Raw genomic sequence first — 24,749 nt, 5'->3', positions numbered from 1 at the left:
GTGACACAAATGCCAAAGATTCAAAGGGAGCAGAGAGATAAAAGCAACTATTTGGCAAAGTAAGTGTCAGTGTCTTTATTTTTAACCTTTTTTAAGGATGCTATGTGGTCCAGAGTAGACTGCTAACGCCTGTGATATGTGGTTCCACAAGGTAGATTCAATTTTGGAACAGCATTGAAAGCTAATCACACGAAGGGTTTCTCTCATACGGTGAAGTGTCATGTTTGGGAACAAAACTCGTTTTCCTCTTTAGCACAGACTGTAAAGGCCCATAGTGTTATAGCATTTGCTTTTATTTTCCCAATAAATGAAATGAACGGTCATCTGTCCCTGAAGTAAACGCTCCATCTCTCCTGTGCCTCCAGGCGGGTCGTTAAATGGCCAAACGAGCGATGGAATGAGTAAATAATTCAACAAATAGATGAATAAATAAAAGGGGTCGGACTCTGCGGTGGTTAAGCAAAAGGGGGGCAGAGGGGGGAGGAGGCTGGGGGGGGGGGGGGGGGGGGGTTGGGTGTTCAGCTGGGGAGCCACCTATGGCAGAGGCAAGGCAGCTTTCTCTCTCTGAACATGTACCGTCTGTACAATCCTGAACCTTGGCACCGGTACAGGCATCTGCTGCCGGCCTCCCTCTGCCAGTCCACCGTATATACACAAACATCTGCTTCCCTGCACAAAAAAAAAGAGGACACGTAGCACTTGACAGGTCTGCATTTCGCCATTCCGCCTGGCCCCGCTCGCCAGTTCTTTACACAAAAACCTTAATGCATCCTGTCAAGCCATTAGCCGGTGATACGATCAGCTCACAGGCCCCCATTAAGCCATCAGTGTCCACCTGTGATAAAGACGACCATTTGTTTTCTTAAAGCCCTACTTAATGTCCGTTTAACTCAATTTGTCAGGAAATGTACAACAATTTCCTCCCCCCATGGTCCTGAAATTTGGTCGGGGTTCAAAAACGGCAAAGAGGAGAGGGAGGGAGATTTTTTTTTTTTTTGAGGATGCATATTCAAATGAGGGGATTAAATTGCCTCTCATATTGACGTATCGTGTTGCGCGAGCGCTGAGAGGTGGCCTGTGTTTTCCCTCTAAAAGCTGATTTTTGGACAGCAGGGGCAGGAGCTGGAGGTTGTTTTGCCTCCATTAGCCTCGGTCCACGGCCCCTGCTCCCTCTCCTGATGCGTCCATGACAGCACTCTAAATCCGGCCCCGACATTATTATCGGTGCACATGCCACGCCGCCGCTGCAAAAGCATAATAACACCTTTTAAAACAACATTGTCCCTGATCCTCGCAAACACACATGTCGAATGATCACCCCCCCTCCTCATCCACATCCCCGGTGAGGACACCTAACAGCCACTGAAACATCTGTTTATGTTTTGTCTACAGATACATCATTTGGATTTTGGAGGGGCGGCGGTGGTGAGGCGGGGGAACGAAACATAATGATCCTTTGCTGTGTTGTAATCCCGGGCGCTTGAGTAGTAAATCAGCTATTAACTCCAAAAGGGAGATCTGCAAAGTATCTGGTAAAAAAAAAAAAAAAAAAAAAAAAAAAGCTAAGCAACATCTCCCACACCATAAGTGCTTCAGATTGGCAACAGTGCCCTTTTTGGTGTATACGACTGCCCCGGCTGCTCCTTCTCCCCTGGCCGTGGCATGGCAGCTCGGCCAAGCAGGCAGGAAGTGGAGGGGCCCCTAGTAGTGGCGGCGGCGGCACTGTCGACATCTGTCGTGGTTGGAGAGCTCAGTGCACAGGAAATGGGGTGTCACGGCGCGTGCTTGTTGGCCATTATCCTGGCATCCTAATGAAGCATGGGCAGTTCGCAAAAGGGGGTCTCTGGATGGCATGTTGAATGCACGGATGGGCAGAGGCAGCACACACACACGCCATCCCTTCGCCCTCACTCTCCCCTTCAAATCCTCCCCCTCTTCCCCCGTTCCCGGTGCCTGTATCCCATCTGCCCGAGCAACCGAACTGCACCCAGTGGGACGGAGGCTGGTCGGGAGCGCATGCGCCGAGCGCCGTGCATTTTCCTGCGACAGGCTGAGCGCGAGGCCATTAGGCATCTCGGCACGGCCGGCGTGTGATTGGAAACACACAGTGAACAAGTGTCCTCTCGGCATGGATGCTGCCTCACACTAGGAGAGCTGAGCTGCGGCAGCGCGGCACCATCAATATACCTGGCCCTAATGGTCTTCGCACCACAGATCAAGTGGTGTTTGTCAGATTCCTGAAGGGGCCTTAGGTGGCTGTTTATTGACACAACAAACAGAAAAGACTCCCCAGACTGGATGTACTTCCACTGCATTTCAGCACAAGATGCCCCCGAGTGCACATAATCATACATCAAACTGGCAATTTATAGAAATCTATGGAAAGATGATGCTGTTAAATATTTGAAGAGGTCAAGACAGTGTATATTTCTTACATATTTCTTGGAAGAAGAAGCATATCACTTTCTTTTTAACCTTTAGCAATTTGAAAATTAGAAATGGCAAATATAATTATTCAGAGTGCTCTTAAATGTTCTTTTTAACACAGTACGCAGTAGTGAATGGTGAATCAAAGCTTTATCTACTACACTATATACTATTATACTATATCGTATGTATCTATGAAAACTACAGATATAAACACTTGAGCTTGGGTTTTCCCACAGTACTCAGCAGAAAGCAGGAACATGCAGCCTGTTTTGCTTCTCTCCACACAAACGATCCCTCTTCAGGTAAAGAGTCTCTACTTACTTGTCTGCCCATAACTGTAATGGGCTAATGTGCCGAGTAAATGTAGCACTACAGCCCTGAGTGCTTCATCAATACGTCCGACTGATGCAGGACAGAAGGGGGATTATCACGAGCGCCAGATGCTAAGCCACTGAAACTGCACACAATCAATTAAGTCCTCTGTGCATACAGTAGCATCGCACTGCAGCCGAGTTTATCCGGCAAAAATATCACTGAGCTCGACACATTCTGACAAAAAGGCAGGGGTTACAGTGTCTCTTACACATCTGAACACCTTTTATCACAGGAAGGACGTTCCACACTTAGGTCATGTGATGATAACTGACTAAACTCCATTTGCTGATGTGGCTGAAAGCTCTGGAAAAAAAAGCCAGTAAGAAAACTGCTGTTGGTTTTATCTATAAATTATGGTATTTGATGAAATTTGATAGAATGAGTCAAGATTTACTGTAGGTGATCATTTGTTTTCTGGCTAAGAACGCTTCATCATTTCAGTGTGACCCGCACTTTAAGGTTAATTTGTAAATTACTGACTGGGACATTATTGCAGCACAGCCACACAAAACAAATCTGCAATGACAAGATTAGTTTTTGAGAGAGGTGCATCATCTTGTATGTGCTTTCCCTCTCACACACACACACACACACACACACACTCGACAGGTCATTTAACACCTTGGACGACAGCAGCAGCACAACAGACTCAGAGGGAGGAGAAAACATCTCAAACGCCAAAGCACCCAGTGATGGACTACCCTCATTTTTCACCTGCGACCGCTGCAGATCGCTTTATAACGATCCGATCTCTTTGTCAGACCCGGCAGAAAGAAGGATCGTCTACCTGGTGACAAACCGCACTACAATCCCCCGCAGCAGCCTCAGTCCCGACAGAGGAAGTAGGTAGTTAACCACATTACCTAACATGTCATGATGAATGCTGCAGCTCTCTGCGGGGGTCAAGGGTCAGGCCCCCCCCCCACCCCTTCCCCCAACTGAGAGGAAGACAGATGAGGTTGGGTACACCGGCCAGACACCTCTCTCACTCAGCCTTGTTTTCTTTACGCCCAAAGCAATCTGATACCTGATTGGCTCTCAAAGGAGCCCGGGTTTGATGGCACATGATTAACGCCGGCCGCCGCAACACGACCCGACACCGTTACTGTAATTACTGGTCCGGCTCAGGCGGAGTCGAGCTAATTCGGCTCAGAAATGGGTATTAACTTGATAATACAGGGTGTGTTTCACACATTATGCTTGTATCTGACACAGATTTCCATAAAGAAACAGTCACTCAACATGTTTCCATTTACTGGGAGGATTTTTCCATTTGTAGCTGTTTGCTGCTGAGCAGGAAGTGATATGTTTCAGGTTTCTGGTTTGTCCTTTGGATAGATGGATGAGGACAAACTCAGTAGAATTAGCCAAAGAAGCACAAATTATAACAAAAGGTAAACAAGGTAAACCCTTTGACTGACTGACAGGTCATCACACAGAAGGACTCTTCAAATCAAAATTACTATGACGGTACACCCTGATAATGAGATGGATCAACATCTCATCCAGCCTAGGTTCCTTATTTTCTGACTGAGAGAGTGATCCACAAATCACCGAAGCTCCAGCAGCAACACGTGAAGGGAAAAAGGCGCCGTCTGAGGCTCAGCAACGCTGAATCAGCATCGAATGTGTTACAAATGACTTGAACGGCAGCTGGTGGACTCACTCCTCCCCTTCTCCTGCCCCTTAATGCTGGATACACTTTTACCTTTCAGCCACTATCAGCCTCGCTGCCTCATCCATCACCGTGGAAAAGCCCGTGAATGCTGTTTACCATGAAGCCCTGATGCTCTCTGCTCTCTTAATATTCCAACCACCAATATTCAAGATAACACAGAACCTTATGAGACAACTACAAATATATTTTGTAGTTTAAACAAAACAACAGAGTTTTCTGCCCGTATTCTAAACTAAATGTCTACTACTCCACTGGCTGTAACATTCAAACACAAACTCCACAACTGGAAATTAGACAGACACTTTTTGCAGTGTGACCTGACGCAATCGCCCGTGCTGTCAAACCTCACAGACTCACCTCTCTGACAGCGAATAACCGTCCAGCACTTATGCTGCTTATCTGAGTATGTCGAACAGCGGCAGCGGGAAAGAGAGCCCTTAATCTGCCTATAATCGAACCTGACAGTCACCTACAGCAAGGTGTGGCGCCACGCTGGGAACCAGTGAGTCGGGAGCTCTGATCAGCAGAGAGAAACTGCCAAGCCATTAATATTAATCATCCTAATCGGGCTGGAGAGTGGCTGAGTGATCAGAATGCACTAGAAGGTAAAGCTCGGCACCGCGGGCACCGACTCGGCAAAGCGAGCACGCTGTAGTACATCAAGGTAACGCTTCGCCGTAACCTGCGGCGGTCTATTTGAAGTAAGTGAAGGGAAGCCAGGTTTTTGTTATTGTTAATTACACTCTTTGTAGTAGGTCTAGACGAAGAGGCCTCCCCTCCTGTCTTATTCACTTTCCCTGCACGTCTACTTGTCTCTTCCTCTCTCCTCCCTCCTTCCATTCCTCTTTAGGTTTCTAGTTCTTCACCTTCTTCTTCTTCGCCTCCCTTTTCTTGTTGTGATCCTCTTCTTTCCTTCCACAATCCAACTCTTCCTTCTCTCCTTTTTTCACGTCTCCCTTATCATTTTTCTGTTTTCTTCTCTTGGCCCTTCCTCCCTGTTCTTGTCGGTTCATTTATTCTTCTCCTTTTTGCATAACTTCATCCAGTTTTCACATTCCTTTTTCTTCTCCTTCAAAACTTTTTCAGTTCAGTTCTTGTTTCCTCTCTACTTTCTCTTCTTCAAATTAGTTTTCCTCTCTACCTCCCCCCTTCATCCTTTCCTTGCCTCATGCACCATCCATCTTCCTTCCCACTTTCTCCTTTTCTCAGCTCTAATTTGTCCTCCTTTCCTCTCAGTTTCTCCCTTCAGTTTTATTCTCTCACCACCTTTTCTTTGGTTTCTTTTCTTTCTTGTCATCTTCATTTGATGTCTTTCCCTCATTCTTATTCTTCGAGAATTCCTGTTCCTTCTTTCTCTTTTCCAGTTCCTCCAGTTTTCATTTCTTATCTTTCTCCTCTCCTCTTTTCCGTCTATTTTCTTCTTTCATCCAGTTTTCAATATTTCTTGTCATCTTCTCATCTCCCTTATTTTCCCTTCCCTCTCTTCCTACGCACCATCCATCTTTTCTCCCTCCCATCATCCTCTTCTCCTCCTCTTCTTCCTCTCTGGTCCATATTTCTCCCCGACTCCATGACCCTGGCTGTGACAGAAGATCAGTGAGACTCCAGCTCCTCTCTGTGAGCAATGATCACCTCAGTTTACCCAGCATCGCCGCGGTGACGGCCAACTTCTGCCTGACTCTGCCTCGCCGAGGCCATGAGCGAGTGTGCGGGCCTTATCTTGCCGCCACCACACCGAGGATTACTTTACCAGAGGAGATGTAGTCAAGGATAAAGTTGTGCTGCTTCACCTCTCATTCTCCCTAAGCTAACAGAACGTCCAGGAACCATGTTAACAGCCATCTGATAGCAACTGACAAATACAGCCCCCTTTGTCTAGTTATTTCCCTGTCACTTGTGTTTTTTTTGTCCTTCCTGGGAAGCGGAAATGTGCAGTTAGGATAAACATTTGAAAAGTAGCAGCTGAAGCCGGCGCTAATAATCAGGAAAGAGCAAAGATCTTGGGTTGAGAAATGGTAGAAACTGGCTGTTGCAGCAAACAACCTGCAGGAAGCTTTTTCACAGCAGCAGAGAGGGAGAAGGAAATGGGTAAACAGAGTGTGTGTGTGTGTGTGTGTAGGGGGGGGTCGAAAAGTCCTACGCTCAGCAGCTTTGAGAGTCCGAGATGTGAAAAGTGACTGGTTGATTTATCACGGGGGAAACGGAGCCACAAAGTACAATTTTCTACCTTGGTCGCAAACAATAATTCATAATGATGTCGCCTCCTGATAGCAGCAGACCTTTGTGCCGTGTCGGTCCTCGAAAATGATGGTAATAAATGTCAGGACTTCGCAGGTAACTACTTTAAAAGCCATTAGAAGTAGTCGTGATGGAAGATACCGGCTGACGCTTCATATGTTGTGATAACAACTTGGTTTTGCAGATAAAACAGTAGAAAAATGAGCGGGGTGTTTTATTGTGAGGTTACAGGAGCTCAAGGACTATTACAGATAAACAGGTTATGTCAATTAAAATGGCTGCACAGAGCTGCTCAATAACCCCACCCCTCCCGCCACTGTGAAAGGAGGAGGACTGCTCAAGCTCCTTTTACACACCGGGACTATAAAGTCTTTGCCACATCAAACCCAAATTTCTACACCTTTGCTCAAATTGACAGATATGAACTGCAAGGGGAATAAGAAAATGTACAGCGCACCATTTCGTAGCGCTGTCATGTCTCCCTGTTGACCTTTCAACTGGAAAAACTTAGATGGAGTACTCCTCGCAACAGTCATGCATCACAGTTTAATGGCGTGTCAGGAAAAGGCTTGGTGCTTTCTGTTGCTGCACATTTTTTATCGCCACATCGGCAGATTATGAGCGAGCTAATGAACTCCACTCTGCTTTTGTTTCAACTTTTCTGGCTTGTTCTTCTAAAAGTGGAGACTTCAAAACGAGCCCATATTGAGAAGGGAATCTAATACAAAAACTAATACTTGTAAGAGCAAATAAGCAGGCGCAGATGAGCATTGGTCTTTATGTACACTCAGCTCTGAGAATATTGGATCTTAACGTGCTCGCCGTCATCCGTTTTGCTCTGAGAAGGGCTCATAAAAGCAGCGGTTGATGTGACTTTAAAGTTCCCCGGAGACATGAGCGAGACTCTTTAAAGGCTCTGAAGCCACCGTCAGATATACTTGCAAAGACTCAAGGATTAATAACAATGAGTTTACCTACACTTTCATCTCCTTAATATACCGAAAAAGAAAAATCTAATTATTTATAGGCTTTATTGCAAGAATGAAAACACTCCACCTAGAAAAATGGCCTATGAAGTGCAGGTTTTGCTTTGCTTTATACTTAAGAAAATATATATTTTTTTAAATCTCAACAAGTATTTAGTTTGCTTAAAATTTTATTTTCAAAATGTTTAATTTATTGATGTTTATTAAGAGTTTGAGAGTAAATCATAAGAGAATAAAAATCTGCTTTGACCACACTACTCAGATTCTATTAGGATTTGCAGCTAATTAAAGCAACAACTTTTGAAATGAGAAAAAAAACACAAACTTCTTATTGCAAATGAAAAGTTAAACTCATGAGCAATAAAGTGCACGATTGCTCAGCTCCATACACTCAGGGGTTTAGCTGCTACAATCTTACTTGGTCTGGTGTGACCAGTGGCTTATGGCTAATGTTAGCAAACTTTAGATCGATGATACTCTGCAACTGAATAAGTTTAAATTTCTTATGATTATTCTCTGCTCCGTTGCTGCCCTGTCACTCTTATCTGGAAACTATCACTACAGAGGCTGCAGTTCACTAAACGTTACATAAGCTGGATTTTAAATCACATACAAGTTTCCTGGAAAAAAATATCCAATTAAGTAAAAAAATGTGCAGAACATTTCTCATATTTTCTGTCAACTGAGTAAATCAGCATGAAATGTTTTGTTTTATTAATTTTTAAATATGGTATGTACCCAGGACACCCTGGAAAGCAGCGCAGGGTGAAATAGTAAAATAAATTGCTTGTAGTTGCTTGAAACTACAGCAGGAAGCTTCATATTCAAAACTCTAACCAATCACAGTCACAGACTTTTGAACTCTCCTTCCCTCTGTGTCCCTATCATCCAATCAAACCGCCTCTCTCTCCGTAACTGGTTTACTTCCAATTGTTTACACTTCTGGGTGACATCCAGTGTTCAACAGAATTACATGTCAGATATATAGATGTGACTTCGGGACAGCAGCAGCACATGTGGTGATCGATTTTAAGAAAATACTGACGAACAAAGTGCATTTTTTGCAACATTTTATCCCGTCTCTATCCTTCCCTGTGTCATGTTCGTGTCCCAGTTTTGATGCTACATCAGGGAACATGGCTTTAAGCGACGCAGACATGGCCAGAGAGGTGTATGGGTAATGCAGCATGAGACTGTCTGTCGTATCGCATGTGCAGGACGTAGCCTGCAGGAGGGAGGAGAAGGAGAAGAGGTGGAGTGTAGCCCTGAGGAGTCACAGTCCCTGTCGCCTCACTTCTCCCGGGGGGATGACTGTGTGCTTTCCCCATCCGCCTGAGGTGTGTGTTGAGTGTGGAGTGCATGTGTGTGTGTGGGGGGGGTAACAGCCTTGTAAGAACTGAAGGGCCCTGCAGGGACCTCGACTTCTGTTGTCCCCAGACCCAGAGCCATGTGCTGTGCTTGGCAGCCCTGTCCCTTCTGTGCCCAGCCTCGGGTCGCTCTGAGAGGGAGGGAAGGTAGGGTGAGGTGTGGGGAGGGGGACACGGTGGATTTCAGCTAGGAAAAAGATTTGGAGGGTGACTTATGTTGACCATGGGTGCACTACTTTGTGTGGTCTGGATCTTTTTGAAACAGCATTCAAGGAACATGTCACCTCCATTATGGAGTTTCCAGGAAATGATGACAGTTATATGAACCACAATTATCTTCTCTGGCTACAAACAGAAAAATAAATCCAGTCAGGGGGAATCTGTCTGCATAGTAGATTCTGGTTCTCATTTACAGGCTGCAGAAACAGCACACAAGTGTCCATTTTAATTAGAGAGCATCAGAGAGACTGGTTCACACAGGGATGATGTGGGAGCAGGCTGGACAAAGTCAAGCAGCTTCATTTAGATCTAGTTTGTTTGAATGACAGGTCATTTCCAGAGTGTAACTTGAAGGGTTTCATTACAAAATGTCATGTATCCATTCTGGTTGAGGAGAGCGTAACTTTTTGAACGTATAAGTGATTGCGTCCTCAAAAGCTGAGCTATTTTTAAAGCGGAGGTCCTCAGCTATCCTCGTAATGTCCTTTATAATATGAAATGAGTTTTACTTTAATCAGAAGAAGTGTCACATTATTCAAAGTGCTGATACCTGATATTTTGGAATTAATCCTCAACCGTAGATCAGATGACGGAGGAGGAATATTTAATTAGGCATCAAAAGACTACCTTCTTCATACAGCCACGGCAAAGACACGCATGTGCCGGAGGTGTCCCACGGCTCCGTGGCCTCATTTTGCCTGACACCAATGCCACGGTGGTGACACATCATTATACAGCACAGGGGAGATCCTTCAGTCTGCCTCATTATCATCAGTAGGAAATCTGCTTCCACTCACCCAGAATGGCTTGGTAACGTCCAGTGGTCTGACACGAGGACACAAACTTTTGCTAATTAAGAGTAGAAGAAGAGGTGCGAGGCGAATGTGGAGTTTTGCAGTGAAACTGAAAAAATAAACTGCAGGTTTTCGACATGAGGTGCAGGGAAGAGGCCTCACGGTGGACAAGTGCGTTTGACTAAACTACCTTCTAGAAGTTCACTTCACAGCTTGAATTATGAGCTACCATATTTCTCTAGCACATATATATAAGATATTTAATGATGGTTTGAAGTTACAGAATTAAGTCATTAAAACCAAATGCTCCCTTTCTGCTCAACGTCCATGTCTTTCAAAATCTGGAGTCTCCAAGCCCAAGCTGAGACAACCCGAATGACGTCCTCTGGGTTATTTTCTTCAGACTTGTAAACAAAGCTCCTCCAAACCCACAGAAGACATTATGCAACTGTTTTCACAGGCTGAGTAATTCTCCCAACGAGCTGACCTTCATGTGTAAAATTGGCAGATTGCCCCATCAGCACAATCAACAACGCAAAAGACTCAAACACAAAAAAACTGATTAAATCAGAGACACTAACAGAAGCTGCAAGCACGCACACTCTCCTTCACCCAGCTCCTGTGACTTCACTCTCCTCTTCAGGACTTAGCTCTTCTGTAACAAGTCATGTTAACTTGATTGATTTCTGTAAAAAAATACTGAGGATAAAGTTTGAAATGCTCAATCATCTCATCAGTGAAGGATTTAATGGACTGACTGTCCTTTAAAATGTAGCATGATCTGTTTTTAATGCGAGCTATCGGTTATTTTGTGAGAGGAGTTGTCACATCACACGAGGGAAGTCAACTCCTCAGAAGGAGCAATGAGGTAATGTCGTCTTCCTTGGACGGGCTCTCGCTCCTCACTCCAAGAGAATACGAGCTCGGAGCCAACAATACATTTTACTACCAGCATGGTGGCATGTATGTGCTTTCCACTGCTGCCAGAAACACAGAGAGTCGCAAACGAAATAGCAGAGAGACAGAGAGAGGGAGGGGGTGGTCATAAATGCAGGGAGGGAAGACAATCCCATTGGCTCTGCTTTCATCAGATAGGTGCCACCGTGAGCTAATCCCCGGGCTTAGCTGCGTGTCGCCCAGCACGGCACCCAGCCGGGTGTCGCCGGGGCCACCCTGGCAGATCTGGCGGGCCATGTGGCTATCCCAGCATCCCTAGGGAGGTTCACAATCCCGCCATGTTGCATTTACCTTCTGTGCAGGTGGCCTCGCTGGCCCCTCACTGGCTATCACCAGAGCTAAAGCAGAAACTTTTGAACACTTTGGCAGCGAGAGCTAAAAACTGTTTGTACTTTAAAACCCACAGACAAAGCAGCTTGATGTTAGTAAACTACACATCACATGCATTTTCCGACATACTTTTAGACTCTTGGCATCACTTGCAGAGCAGAAAACCCTGAATGTGATTCTTATCTTGAAGTACAGACAGACAGGCGGCGAAACGATTTGGCTTGCAGAGCTGCAGAGTTCAGGCTTTTCTGGGTTACAGCCGGAGAGAAAGCTGCACTTTCTGCATGTTGGCAGCTCCAAATAACAATCCACCAACTGCTGCTCTGTGTCTGCTGGGTTCAATTGTAAACTCATCAACTAATCTTATACATCCCTCCTGTCACATCTTTGTATTTTCAACCTGATCTTTGACTGCCAGGGTATGTCTGAGTGTTGCTCCATGTTCACACGGTTGCAAACTGTTATATTCATTGAGACAATAAAGTGCAGCCAGCATTAGAAGTGCTTAAGGCCCATGAATTAATCTTATCTGTCATTTAGGTTTCTGTATGTATGATGTTTATTAAACATGTCCCATTTCTGTATCTACCTTAAACTTGAATTTAAACTTGAATTTAGAATTAAATTTGATTTAATTCTAAACACTTAAGTTTTTTTTTATTATTTAAAAAACCCCCCACAAATGCATTAATGCACAATAGAATAAAAGAGACTATGTATTCTTTTAAACGAATTCATTTGTTTAATTTATATTTGTTTTCTGACTTACTTCTTCATTTTTAATTTATTTTCTCTCATACATAACCATGTGGGGATTTTAATTTATTTCAATTTATTATTCATTTGATTATTTAATTATTTAGTTATTTATGTATTTATTTGCTTGCATACTTACAGACTGACTTTTTAAAAAGACGCTCCATTATGCATAATACTTTTCAGATTTTATTTTTATTGATTCATTTTTAATTGAGATCTTGACTTATATATTTACTCTCTGATGTGTCTGTGTCGGAGGTGATGGTTTCTTGAAATCATATACACGATCTTTTTTTTTTGGGGGGGGGGGGGGGGGGCTGTTATTTTATTTGTATCCATGTACTCTATTTTGTTCTATCACTCTCTTATTGTCTGTGTGCAGTGACTATAACCCTCCTCCTGTCGGCTGATTGTAACACTGCTGTTAGAAATGAAGTCTCATTCTACTGTTGCTCCTCACTGTGAGCTGTTTCACCCAAAATGTAAATGTAAACATTACACCTACACAATACCCGTAATATTTCAGGGTGGTAATCCTCAATCAACAGGCCCCACTGGGGGAAAAGAGGCCTCTACCGTGTGTCTATATATGTGTGTGTGTGTCTGTGTGTGCGTATGCGTGCACGCTGGCAGCGGGCCAGTTCCTTCCTCTGTACCAAACACTGAGCCGAGTCGGTTGCTTAGTGGAAACAGACAAGCCAAATCGGCGCAGAGTGACCTATTTTGTTGCTGTGTGCCGCTGGGAGTGTGTTTTTCCCTAAACTAACCCCTGCCTGCTCGCTGCAGCTCGCCTCTCTTTTCTCTCTCTCCTCCAAACGGGGAAAAGAAAGAAACCGAAAATTGCCCGGCAGTGGATGAACGGCCTCAGCGCCACACCTACTGATGTGGTCCGAGCTCTTCCCCTCTCTTCCCTTTTCGCTCTCCACCCCTCTTCAGAGGCACCTAATTATGAAAACCCTGACTCATTTACATGGCTATGTTTGATCTAAATTACACTCCAAACCACACCAAATTAGGATCATCTGTGAATGTAAAACACTTTTTTTCCTCTTTCTGCCCCCCCCTCCTCCTGTTCTGTGTTCTTGCAGTGAGCTCTGCAGGGCACATGTTCAAATGATGAAGGGGGGATTTGCAGTTTTTTAACGTTCTCTGGAGACCTGAGCCCTGTCCCACCCCGCCGACTGAGAGGGACTGGAGTCACCAACAATTATCCCAGGATCTGATCTGCACCCCCACCCATCCCACGCCCAAATTAGACTGAGCCTCCTCTGACTGATTCGACGTACAGGCAGCACATTAATTACAATATGCCAATGGCTGGCCCGGGCTAATTGCAGGCGCTTATTATGCATTCATGTTCTCATAATGTACATCATCTTTCTGTGCTCTTCTGTCTCATTCCAGCCTCGGCTGTTTGTTTTATTCTATTATCAACTCACTGTTTTTCCAAATATCTTAAAGCTGCAGCAGTGATTTGCTGATTTCACACTGTGTGGTTTCTCTGTATATTGTAAGTTGTTGTATGCAACATTTTGCTGCTTTAAAATTAGCAAACACAATTTGACTTTTTCGATAGTTACAAGAGATTTCTGAGTGTGAATCTCTGGCCTAACAGCGAGTCAGGTCCATGCACGCTGGATTCAACATGGGTTTTCTTTTTTTTAGGATTTACTCCTCATGTAAATTAGCATTAATGCTAGCAGGGTTAGCAGGATTAGCTGCAGCCAATGAAGTTGTTGCTGCGGCCCTAGTAGGAAATACTGTGTTGCCTCAACAGGTGACTTCCTGTAGCTCTTAGGTGGAGTTCTGCAGAGTTCACACGTTGCAGAGGCTTTATCTATCTGCCAAAACACACGCACTGTTTTTTTTTTTTTTTATTTAAACATTTCCTTGTCACCCTTCTGCCATGTTTGTGAACGCAGCTCTGCTAATATTATGCTCTGGTAATGTGGGGCCCTGGAACAAATCAACCTCATGACTTTTACGACTGAAGTGATCCTAAATTGAATCCAAGAAATTCAACCCATCTATGCAGAGAAGTCTGCATAATTTATAATCACTGCATTAATAAATGTATGAATATTGAATAAACAGTTTCACTCCTGCAAATTAGAAACATGTACTTTAAAAAACAAAGCCCAAAAGCTGAAACTGCAAGTCAAACCGACAGCTAAAGGTTTCACAGCAACTTTTAGCTTGAATTTTACTTATACTGAAACAAACAGGAACAAAAAGAGACCAACAGAAAACTGGTGCATGTTTCACCGCTTCTTCCTCTCATTTCCTGTACCTCAAATTCAAAGCAGATAGGATTAAAGCTCTGTCAGCTCCACCTTATGACTGCTGACAGTCTGTCGAGGTGATTGACAGGTGTTAGGACTAGGATGTAACCACAAGAGGACAAGAGTGCATGGCTAAAAATATACCTGCCTGTTGCCTCGAGGTGAAAAGTTGCAGACTGCACCTACTGGGTTCAGGCAGTTGCATCTTGCTGCCATTTGGAGCCACCAGAGTGCTAAGTCGCCTGGTGCAGCTTTTGACAAAAACGGCTGATTATTGAACTAAGATCAAACATCTCCCCACAAATCTTTGAACAGGCAGCCAAACTACGGAGAGGACTGCTATTCTGAGAAGTTTGTTTTCATGCCTTCTGTTGTGGTTTGACTGGGCGGGCGAGCCGTGCCTCGTTCCCCCAAATCCGCAGAGCCTGGATCCAATAAACCACAGTATCTGACTGCGGCGGTGTGGTTGGCAGAGGCAGGACGCTTCAATCTACCTACTGTACCCCATACACTCTTCAGGCTGCAGCCTAGGTGCTTTTTCTCTTTCAACCTCCTGAAGACTTAATTCACAACAAATGTTTTTGTGCTTTGCTCCTTTCTCTTGATCCCACAAAGCAAGAACATTCCTTAAAAACAGTGAACCTAAAAAAAACCTCAAAGCTCACAGGTAAACAGCAGCGTCGCCTCAGGACTAAAATGATTTTGTTGACACAGGTCTTCTTGGTTTCAGCCATCATATAGATTTCGCAAATTGCTCTTGATAAAGTTCCAACAGGTTTTGACAGGGTTGTTGAGGTTAAAAATGAATGTAATACCGCTGGATTCTAGCTAAGCCGTGCGCCTGTTTGTTTCAAACCGGAGCCATAATTTGATCAAACACATCAGTTCTGCTCTTCTGTCTTTTGTCATCTCTCCCCTTTTTCCACCTCCAAGCTTTGCTGCAGCTTTTAGTTTATTTGCAGATACACAGCTCAAAAAAAAGGAGTAAAAAAGACTGATACAAACAGTGTGGTTGAAGCAACAAAAACCCAGAGGGGTTTATAAAAACATCTTACCCCAAAAGAAGAAAGAAAGAGGATTAGATTGCTGCTGTCATGGAAAATGCCTGTAACTGCAATTTGGGTGTTTTTCTTTGGCGTACCTGAATTCAAACTTTCCATGGTCATTTAATCTGCTGTAATATGTTGAGAACTCTGTGGCCCTCAGGGTTTTTTTTAAACAGTAACTTTAAAAATGCATTTAATGTACGAAAACAGAAAAATGGAATGATGACTTCTGATTTTTTCTATGATCACAGCTGGTTTAGTTCAGATTTTGGTACTGGCATTTTGAGTTCTGCTCAGATTTTGCACAAACATCGTCACTTTGAGGACATTAGGCTATGTGTTGTTGATTGTGTACGCCAGTGCCACACAAACACAGGCATTGTTCAGAATATTGTTCAAAAATATAGCCCACCTCTGGGCTATATTTTTGTTGTTGTGAGATATACATTTTGTCTTACGTGTTACATGTGACATCCTCGACAGCCTCTGTCATTTGTGGTCCAATTAATGTGCACGTACCAGAATCTGACTCTCACTTAGAGATGTCCAAGCTAATATATCTCTGCACAAAGAAAATACAACCTGCATCACAGCTGTCCTGGTGGATTCCCTACATTAAACATTGCAGTGTCCTGTTGTATTTTGTGTACCGTCTGTGTTGATCTATTGTGGCAGGAAGATTTAGACAGCCTATATGCATCTCGCATTGACAAAATACTAAAGCTCAAACGCAGCACTTTACTGAGTGTAAGGTAACATCATGATATGCTTCATGATATATTTTTTACACATTTGTTTACAATTATAATCATGTGTTTATTATCTCTTCCTCCAGAAATGTTTCTGCTGCAGCTATGTGTACATCTGTCTAGTTCAGCCAGTGCTAAGTTTTAATCTGGCCTGTTTCTCTCTTACTAAGTCATGTCCTGATCGAAGCGCAGCCTCTAATTAACAGGTCAGGACATCCCCATTCCCAGCAAAGTTTTCTCCCCAGCCATGCAGAGACTCTTCTTAAATTTTAAAAGCACTTTAAGCTGAACCTTACATCCATACAAACTAGCAGCTTTGAACTGTCTTTGTTCACACTGAAGGAGGCATCGTGTAAAAAAAAAAAAAGAGTCAAAGCTGAGCTGTAAATGCTGCTCGAAGTGGGGGCAGGACAACATTCTGGAAACATGGGGGTCATTAATCTAAAATATAAATCCTACACCTCCTCAGCAGAGCCTGACCTCCTTCCATCTCAATCAGAGACACAGGCCAAATGTCAAAATGCCAGTGAAAAGGCTCTCAGCTAATAACTCCAACGAGATGCATTTTAAGTCCCCCTTAGTCGCCTTTTGATCTCCTGAGCTGCGTTCGACGGCACTGAAGCTGGGACCGTTTGTCATAGCCGGGGGCGCTGGGAACCGGCGAGACGGGGACGCGCCATGAAAATCTGACTGTCAACATGCCCTCCTCAATTTATTAAGCGGCCCTCAGAGCGCGGAGCCAGGATTTTGACCCTGATAATACAAAGCCTAGGGGGGAAATGGCATCGAGAAGCAAGCTCCACATCCTGTTGTGCTGCGGTCAAAATGAGATGCTAATTAATTACCATTGGCATCTTTAGCAATGCGTGTCAGCTCCTATTTGGTGTATCAATCTGTTATGGGATCAAACTGAGGCATGTAAGACCGTTGCTGGTTCCTGCAGCCGCTGCAGTCGGCTGGATGCAGAAGTTTCCCGAGGTCACAGCGAACGCTGACTGTAACCCTGTGCTTAATAAGGAGTTCAGCTGCCCCACAGCAAAAAAAACTTACCATAATCAATCTGATCACATTACGGATCAATAACAATGAATCAACCAGCTGCTGAGATCTGTCGCTTCAAACTCACTCTCTGGCCTGTGGAGTCTCAGAACATCATGCGACTAAATTACCAGATGTTTCTACACCTGCCGGAGAAGAACACTTTACAGGATGAACTCAAAACCTCAAAAATATTTTCTTATGCTTGTGACATATTGTACTCACCCCACTACATTAATTTGACTGTTGTACATACAAAATATTTTCTAGATTTAAATTTTACATGTAAAAAGCTTAAAGATTCTTTATGGTGCATTAAACAACACGTCCTACATACTGTCACTTTTCTTCTAAAAGGATTATTTAATTAATTACAATTAACTTAAGTGTAAGGTAATTTATTCTGATGTGTAATATGTTATGGGTTTAGTACAAGATAAATGTGTGGTAATATATCTGTCTTTGTAACACTGTAAGACACGAGGAAATGTCATATCACTGAGAGAGAGCAGGACTGAAAGCACTTTGCAAACAAATTAGGTTAATGCCCCTGAGGATGTGACTTTTCTAATGACTTCCACTGTATACAAAACCAACACAAGGCAGAAGAAAATGTACAAAATAAAGAAAATTAATCAAACAGGTTGACCAGGTTCCTGCTTCATCAGGAGGCCAACAGCAGCAGCAACAGTCATTAACTGGAGATAATAAGCACAAGGTCAGGAGATTTCTGAATTATCTCCCCTTCTCCCCACTGTTCTGTCAGACTCCTATTAAGTTGTGTTCAAGAGCAGGCTCACGTTAATCAGCGGTTTAATTGCCACTTGCCTCGGAGTGTGTGGGGAATAAGGCCAATTTCCCCGAGTCTCTCCTTCAGGAGGTTGCAGACAGGTTCTTGGAAAGAGAGAGGTCTGTCAGTGTGGATTACTGTCACAGGCAGGGGTCTGGTTTTACAGTTTTAGGAACAGCGACACTGTGAAGGTATCACAAAGGTATCTACAATAAACGGCTGGATGTGTTCACAGTTACATGAACAAATTTGTTGCTATATGATCATTTTAAAAGTTAATTGTCTTACTTGTGATTTGTATACGTCTCCAAAGGTCAAAGGACTTGAGAAGAACATGTAGCTACAAACAACCTTTTATCCTCCAAGTCAAGAGCTCAAAGACATGGCCAGGGTGAGGAAGGCTGAAAGATTTTATGGGCAGATGAAGTCAGAGTGACTCTTGATGGACCAGATGGATGGACCCGTGACTGTATCACTAATGCACACAGCACCACTTAGAGACAGCAGTCAGCCAGGTGGAGGAGGGGTACTGGTACGGACTTCTATCATTAATGATGAGCTAGCTGGATCTTTTCAGGTTGAAGATGGACTGAAAATCATCCCCCAGTCCTACTGCCAGTTTCTGGAAGATACTTTCTCCAAGCAGTGCTACAGAAAGAAGTCTGCAACATTCAAAAAGGCCGTGATCTTTATGCAGGGCAATGCTCCAAGTACTCCACTGCTTGACTAGCCAGCAAAGGCCTCAAAGCTGACCGAATAATGCCCTGGCTCCCTTCCTCACCTGGCTTAAAAGCTAAGAGACTGAGAGCATTGTATTTGTTCAACAATACCAATTAATCCTGAGGAATACGATTTGCCTAATAACTGTGCATGCAGTGTTGTAGCAGCAGAAGTAGCACTTGCAGCGTTCATGGGACTGGTATTATACGTGACAGATGTAGTTAGCACTAGTTACGGCGGTTGTACTCATAATAGTACTAACACTGATCATGGTAACAATTAAAAACAGTGACGCAGATTACAGAATGAATTGTATGTGTATGTTTTTGCAAACTCTCAGCTTCAGCATGTGAATGCTGGAGTAAACAAATTCTTTCTTTTACACATTATTTGTTTATGTGTAAACAGATAAAGAATTAGTCTCAGCAGTAGCAAGGGTGGTGCAAGAGAAGTAATAGTGCAATAATCTATACTGCAGCTGCAGTAGTTTTTGGGTTGCACAAGAAAAAAATAGCAATATCATTACCAGTAGTGGTAGTAACAACTTGTGAACACTGGCTATGTAGCGAAAGCAGCTCATCAGCAGCACAGTAGCCTCTTTTTTTATTCCTGTTTAAGGTTGCGTTTTTCCTGCTCATTCGAAGGTCTAAGGTTGGAGGGTGTCGTAGGTTGTGCAGCCCTTTCATGCAAATTTGTGATTTGCATGAAAGGGCTGACTTGAGAGCCCTTTGTCAGTGTCTTTGTGGGGATCTGTTTAACCACAGCACTGCGGTGCGCTCAGAAGAGTTTTGTGAGTCAGAAGAAAACAGACCTGAAGAGTAAAAATACACGAATGTAAAGTACAAGCCCCTCAGGGCCAGTTTAGATAGCTGTATTGATTTAAACTAAAACGTATCTGCTCTGTCAGAGGCGCATGAGACAGACGACTGAAAAACACAGCTGAAATGCAACTGGTGTAGACAGGGTGTAAGACCAGAGGCAGCAGTAGTAGCAGCATTTGTAGCAGGAGTAGAATCAGTACTGTTATAGTACTGACAGTCGTACTAACATTAAATGCAGTTCTAGGAGCAGCAGCAGTTGAAGCAGCATAATTAACAGTAGTCATCATTACAACACCTTCATGTACATGTACTGTGTGTGTATATTATCTGTTGTTTACTACACACACACACACACAGAGATGAAGCTACAAATTCCTCTCCAGCGGTAAAGTTTAAAGAGAAAATACTGTAAATATTTAATTCCACCTCCTCGTGCAGTCGCTTCATATTTATCTCACTTAAACAATGTTCACTTCTCGGCCGTCTGTGTAGAACAATCCTACTGGTTTAGCATCTCGTCCTAATATTATTGCATTATCCAGCAAGTGCAAACTGTGCATCCCTTTAATAACTTCATGTCAATGTGATTAATGGACATTGCTTAATAAATTTCCTGTAATTAAGTGTCCACCTGCAGCTTGCCTGGAATCAATTACCTTTTTGTTTATGCAATTTCCTCGAGGTATTTAGTTATGTGCTTCCATTATGGAGTTGTAAGATAATATCTGCTTATTCTGCTAATTCCCGTGTTGCCTTATGTGACATAGTGGGCTAAAGGCCCGAAGCAAAGAGGAGGGTAGAGCAGATGGATGGCAATGAAAGTAGCAGTCATGCACTCGTACTTCATGGCCTAAATGACTGATGTTTGCTGTTTGCTAGAAGTTAATAAAAAGACAGAATAATAATGCATGTTATTTTTAGTCTATCTGTATCATGCTTTTCATAATGGCCACAGACACCGGTATATTAAAAACTAATTACACAATCAGAAAGAATAAACAATTCTTAAGGATCAGAGCGCGCATTAAGATAACAAAGATGAAAATATATGTTCAGAGAGATAAGAGACGAAATGGTTTACAGATAAATTATGACCAGAGGGCTGCCACTTTCAGTCTGAGCACCAGATGGAAATTTGTTGAACTATGAGAATGCAAGTGGAGTATAACTGGAAGAGGTTTTTTTTTCCTAGTCTGAGAAAATAACCCCAATGGTGTCACAGTGATGTGAACATTCTTGGGTTTAGAGATTTCAGTTTGTAATTGAACACCCGAGTTTGAAAAATCCGGGCGGGGGTTCTAATAAAAGGAAATTAATGGAAATGTAGTTCATACTATGGGACGAAAAAAAAGAAAAATCAGGATTTCTCAGGCTCTGCTGCTTCGATTTGATCCTTCATTTCTTAATCTCTACTTTATGAAAGTCTAGTAGGCCTACTGAATTACTGGAGTACTCCCTTACTGATACATTTTTAGAAAATTATAATTACTGAGAGCAAAACACCAAAGTTGTGTGTCTTCATGGTACAAAAACAGGCAGAAAAGCGAGCGAAAAACCTCCTCAGTGCTGTTTCTCTTCATAAAGGGCTCTTAATTTGAAAAAATGCTATGCAATCAATCGACTCTAAATTGCTGTCACATGTTTACATGTTTACAGTAATCATACCAAGGTATTGCATTTAACTTGACGAGGTGAAAAATGCAACAATCCACATCCACGCAGACGCCTTCCTTCACCTCTCCGATGGAGCGAGATTTACTGACTCTACCTAAAATGTGAATTTTCACACAACGCAACTGTTTGTCTGCATCAGACAGTCGTGCGGTCATGAAATCAAATGACTCATTAGTGCAACAAGGGTGACCTTTTCATAAGGGCGGTGACATGTGAGGAAGGTCACCGTGGTTAAATGGCACACCCCTAAGTGACTGTCAATCAAGCGACTGCCACCGTGTCGCCTCCCCGTCATCGTGCGGCAAATACTATGCAAGCACGCTGGGTTAAATTAACCTTCCACGGCTCGTGTGCGGTGCTGCTTGAACGGCCTCTGGATTTGTCAAAAAGAACAGTTATTTGAAATGTATGAATTTTAATGGCTGCTAGTGATTTTACACTTAACAAACTGGTTGTTTAGAAGAAGATTTATTTTGCAGCCACCTGTAAAGACAGCAGTCAGAGGCGAAATGATTCAGACAGCCAACAGCTCAATTTTCTGCCACTTTTTGAGGTATCCAGGTCTGGCATTACTTCAGCTCCGCTCCAGGGCTCATCAAAAGTAAGTGAAGGTGTGAGATTAGAAATTGTGTTTTGTGCTTTCTTTCTTGTCTCTCCTGCTGTAGTTTAGCGTTACCGGCTTCATGCCCTGACAAGAAGTGACTGCAGGCACTCGAGGTGAGTCTGTGCGGGAAATCAGTTTAGAAATTACTGTTGGTGGGAATAAGTGTGGCGCACATGAATGAGAAATAGATGTCAGTGTGCATTTCAGCAGCCAATCACTTGAGTAGGGCTCTCCAGGAACACAAGTGAGAAGTGGGCAAATAATTGGACTCCCCGTGTCCTGTTAAAATATGTGTATCGGTAAAAGGAGCCAGGGAAGGTGTACTTCACCCGGCAGAACACCGAAGATTTGATAAATATGAGAAGGGAGGCAAGGGAGGCACTCGAGGCTTTCACTCCAGCTCTCACTCCAGCTCCCCCGCCTCACCAAAAAAAAAAAAAAAAAAAAAAAAAAAGTGGCATGATAATAAATGCATCCATCAGACAGCAAAGTATTTACAGCGCGTCAATCTGCATCAGTCCTGTGTGTTTGTAGGACTTAGTAAAAGACTCATTCTGATTGAGACTAAGCCCAAGTGGATCTACATGAAACTTAAACAGGACATAATGATAAAATCTAAATATGCTAATCACAGTATGAAGAATAAACCTGCCAGAATAGTGAACTAGTGGTAAAAATGGAAAAATCAAAAATAAATCCATGCAGCCGATGAGTTGAACATATAAACAATGCAAAAACAAGCAGAAAGTGTCAATGGTTCAGTGAATAATGGTTAAAAATGAATTATTAATATGAACCTTATTGTTCGAAAATCAAATTAAAAAGACTAGAGTTTTCTGAATTTCCAGCTTGCATAATCTGACTGAAAGCTGAGAGAAAGTAATAAACAGGACCCTGGCAATAAATCTTATGTATTTCCAACAACGGGAGAAAAGTCTGTTCAAAAAAGTACAAACGCTGAAGAAACAAAAATAGCAGCAGCCGGATTTATTTTCCTAAAAGTAAAACTGAAATCCTAATGCATTAATATAATATTTCAATGTTGTGTAAAGTACTGTTGTTCCTGTATCGCTGTCTCCTTGTTTCTGCATCAGTACCACAAACCAAACTTGATACGTCCACATTTGCTGCAATAGATGTCGCTTCTAATTCTGCACATCTGGGACAAAACTTCCCCAAAGAAGGTTTTTTTTTTAAAGGAAACAACAGCCTACATATGTCACTTTCCCTCCGCAGAATCTTCAGTAATTATGTCTTTCGCATATTACAGTGAAGTTGAAGAAAACCAGACACCCTTCAAGTCTGATAGGCAGCGTTTAATTGGTTCAAATATCAGTGCCAGAAATAGAGTCAGTCAGCAGCGAGCATTACATAACTGTAATTTAGTTTGTTCTGGGTCAGCGGGTCTCGGCTCTCCGACGGTGCAACGTTAAAAAATGTGACAATTCTTGTTTAACACAGTGTGAACGATGCAGATCAGCAGGCAGGATTCAGCCCGGAGGTTACAGACAGTTTCCTGTCAGGGTTCAAGTGACGGGACTTTCTAATATTTTCTTCTATTACAGATGACGTTCAGCGGCAGTTTTCCCAATTGGCCCCCAAAACAAAGACAAACCCAACTATGGGATGACTTTGCCTTTAAATTTGATCCATTAACTTTCAATCAAACAGACTCTGTCCAACATGCATGTTAACAGGGCCAATACCGGTCTGTTGTTGGATTTAAAAAAAGTTTTACACATGAAAAAAGCTTCTGCGAGGTGAGCAGAGAGAAGAAAGCTACTGTGCTGCTGATGAAACCAGACAACCAGAGGCTAATATACAATACCGCCGAAACAAACGGTTTTCCCAGTTTGGTGTGGAATAACTTGCCTGCACAAAATCCTCTACCCCATTCAACACCTTTAGGATGAACTGAAACGCAGACTGTGAGACAGGCAACATCACAACGCGTCAAAACGTGCTCCGGTAGCTGAATGGGATCACATCCCTGCAGCAGATCAGTGCTCATGGTTTTGGGATAACATAATGATAATGTTTGGTTCAGAATACAGCACCTAACATGGAGTATATCCTCTATGTAGGCTGCCTTGGGAAATGTATTTAAAGGGGAAAACTCCCCCCTAAACTCAAACTCCCACATGTTATTTCTATAATACTGTCCTCCTCAGTTCTAATTAGTGAACGTGAGGCAGCCTGTCGTCACGCCGAACAGCAGAGAGACACGCTGCGGTGATGATGTCATGTACAGACAGATCCCGGAGCTGCTCCTCAGACGGTGAATAATGGAACAACTGCTGGATGTGGGGACGTTTTCTGATTCACAGCGAGGAGCCCCGACATTCAAATGAAACTCATTTGGACGGAACATCTCAAACAGAAAGTCCCATGAGCCCGCAGAGTCAGTGCCAATGCAGAAACTCATCAATCTGGGACTTGAAGCTCTGGTTTTCAGTTTAGGGAGATGGTTTTCTTTGTTTGATAGTGTTTTTATTGTCATGGAAAATAAGGGGAACAGCTCAGAGGAATTTTGTTTTCCCCTTTAGAGAACAGAGCTGACCCTTAAATAAATCCTGTCCCCCTCCCTCAGCTGTCGTTGCTACACCTGTTGAGCTGCAACTAAAGCTACAAATTCCAGGTTAAAAAAAACTACATCCTCATTATGAGGAAAAATGTAACACTGATGTATAGAAATACACAAGGTACTTAGACAAACAACACAGACATTAGACTTAGGCTTCATTGTTAAGCCTGTAAATGCTGATTCTTCCACCAACTGACAAGAAGAGAGGACAGAGCTTCCATTCAGGACAAGTCTTCTCTTTTTATAATCTAAACCTTCATCTTGACGGAGACTTCACTTTAGTAAAGCCGCAGTCTTCCTGTTGTAAA

This window comes from Toxotes jaculatrix, chromosome 24 (genome assembly GCF_017976425.1).
Source record: "Toxotes jaculatrix isolate fToxJac2 chromosome 24, fToxJac2.pri, whole genome shotgun sequence".
Classification (NCBI taxonomy): Eukaryota; Metazoa; Chordata; class Actinopteri; family Toxotidae; genus Toxotes; species Toxotes jaculatrix.
The sequence above is the reverse complement of the archived record's forward strand: the minus strand, read 5'-3'. Positions refer to the sequence as shown.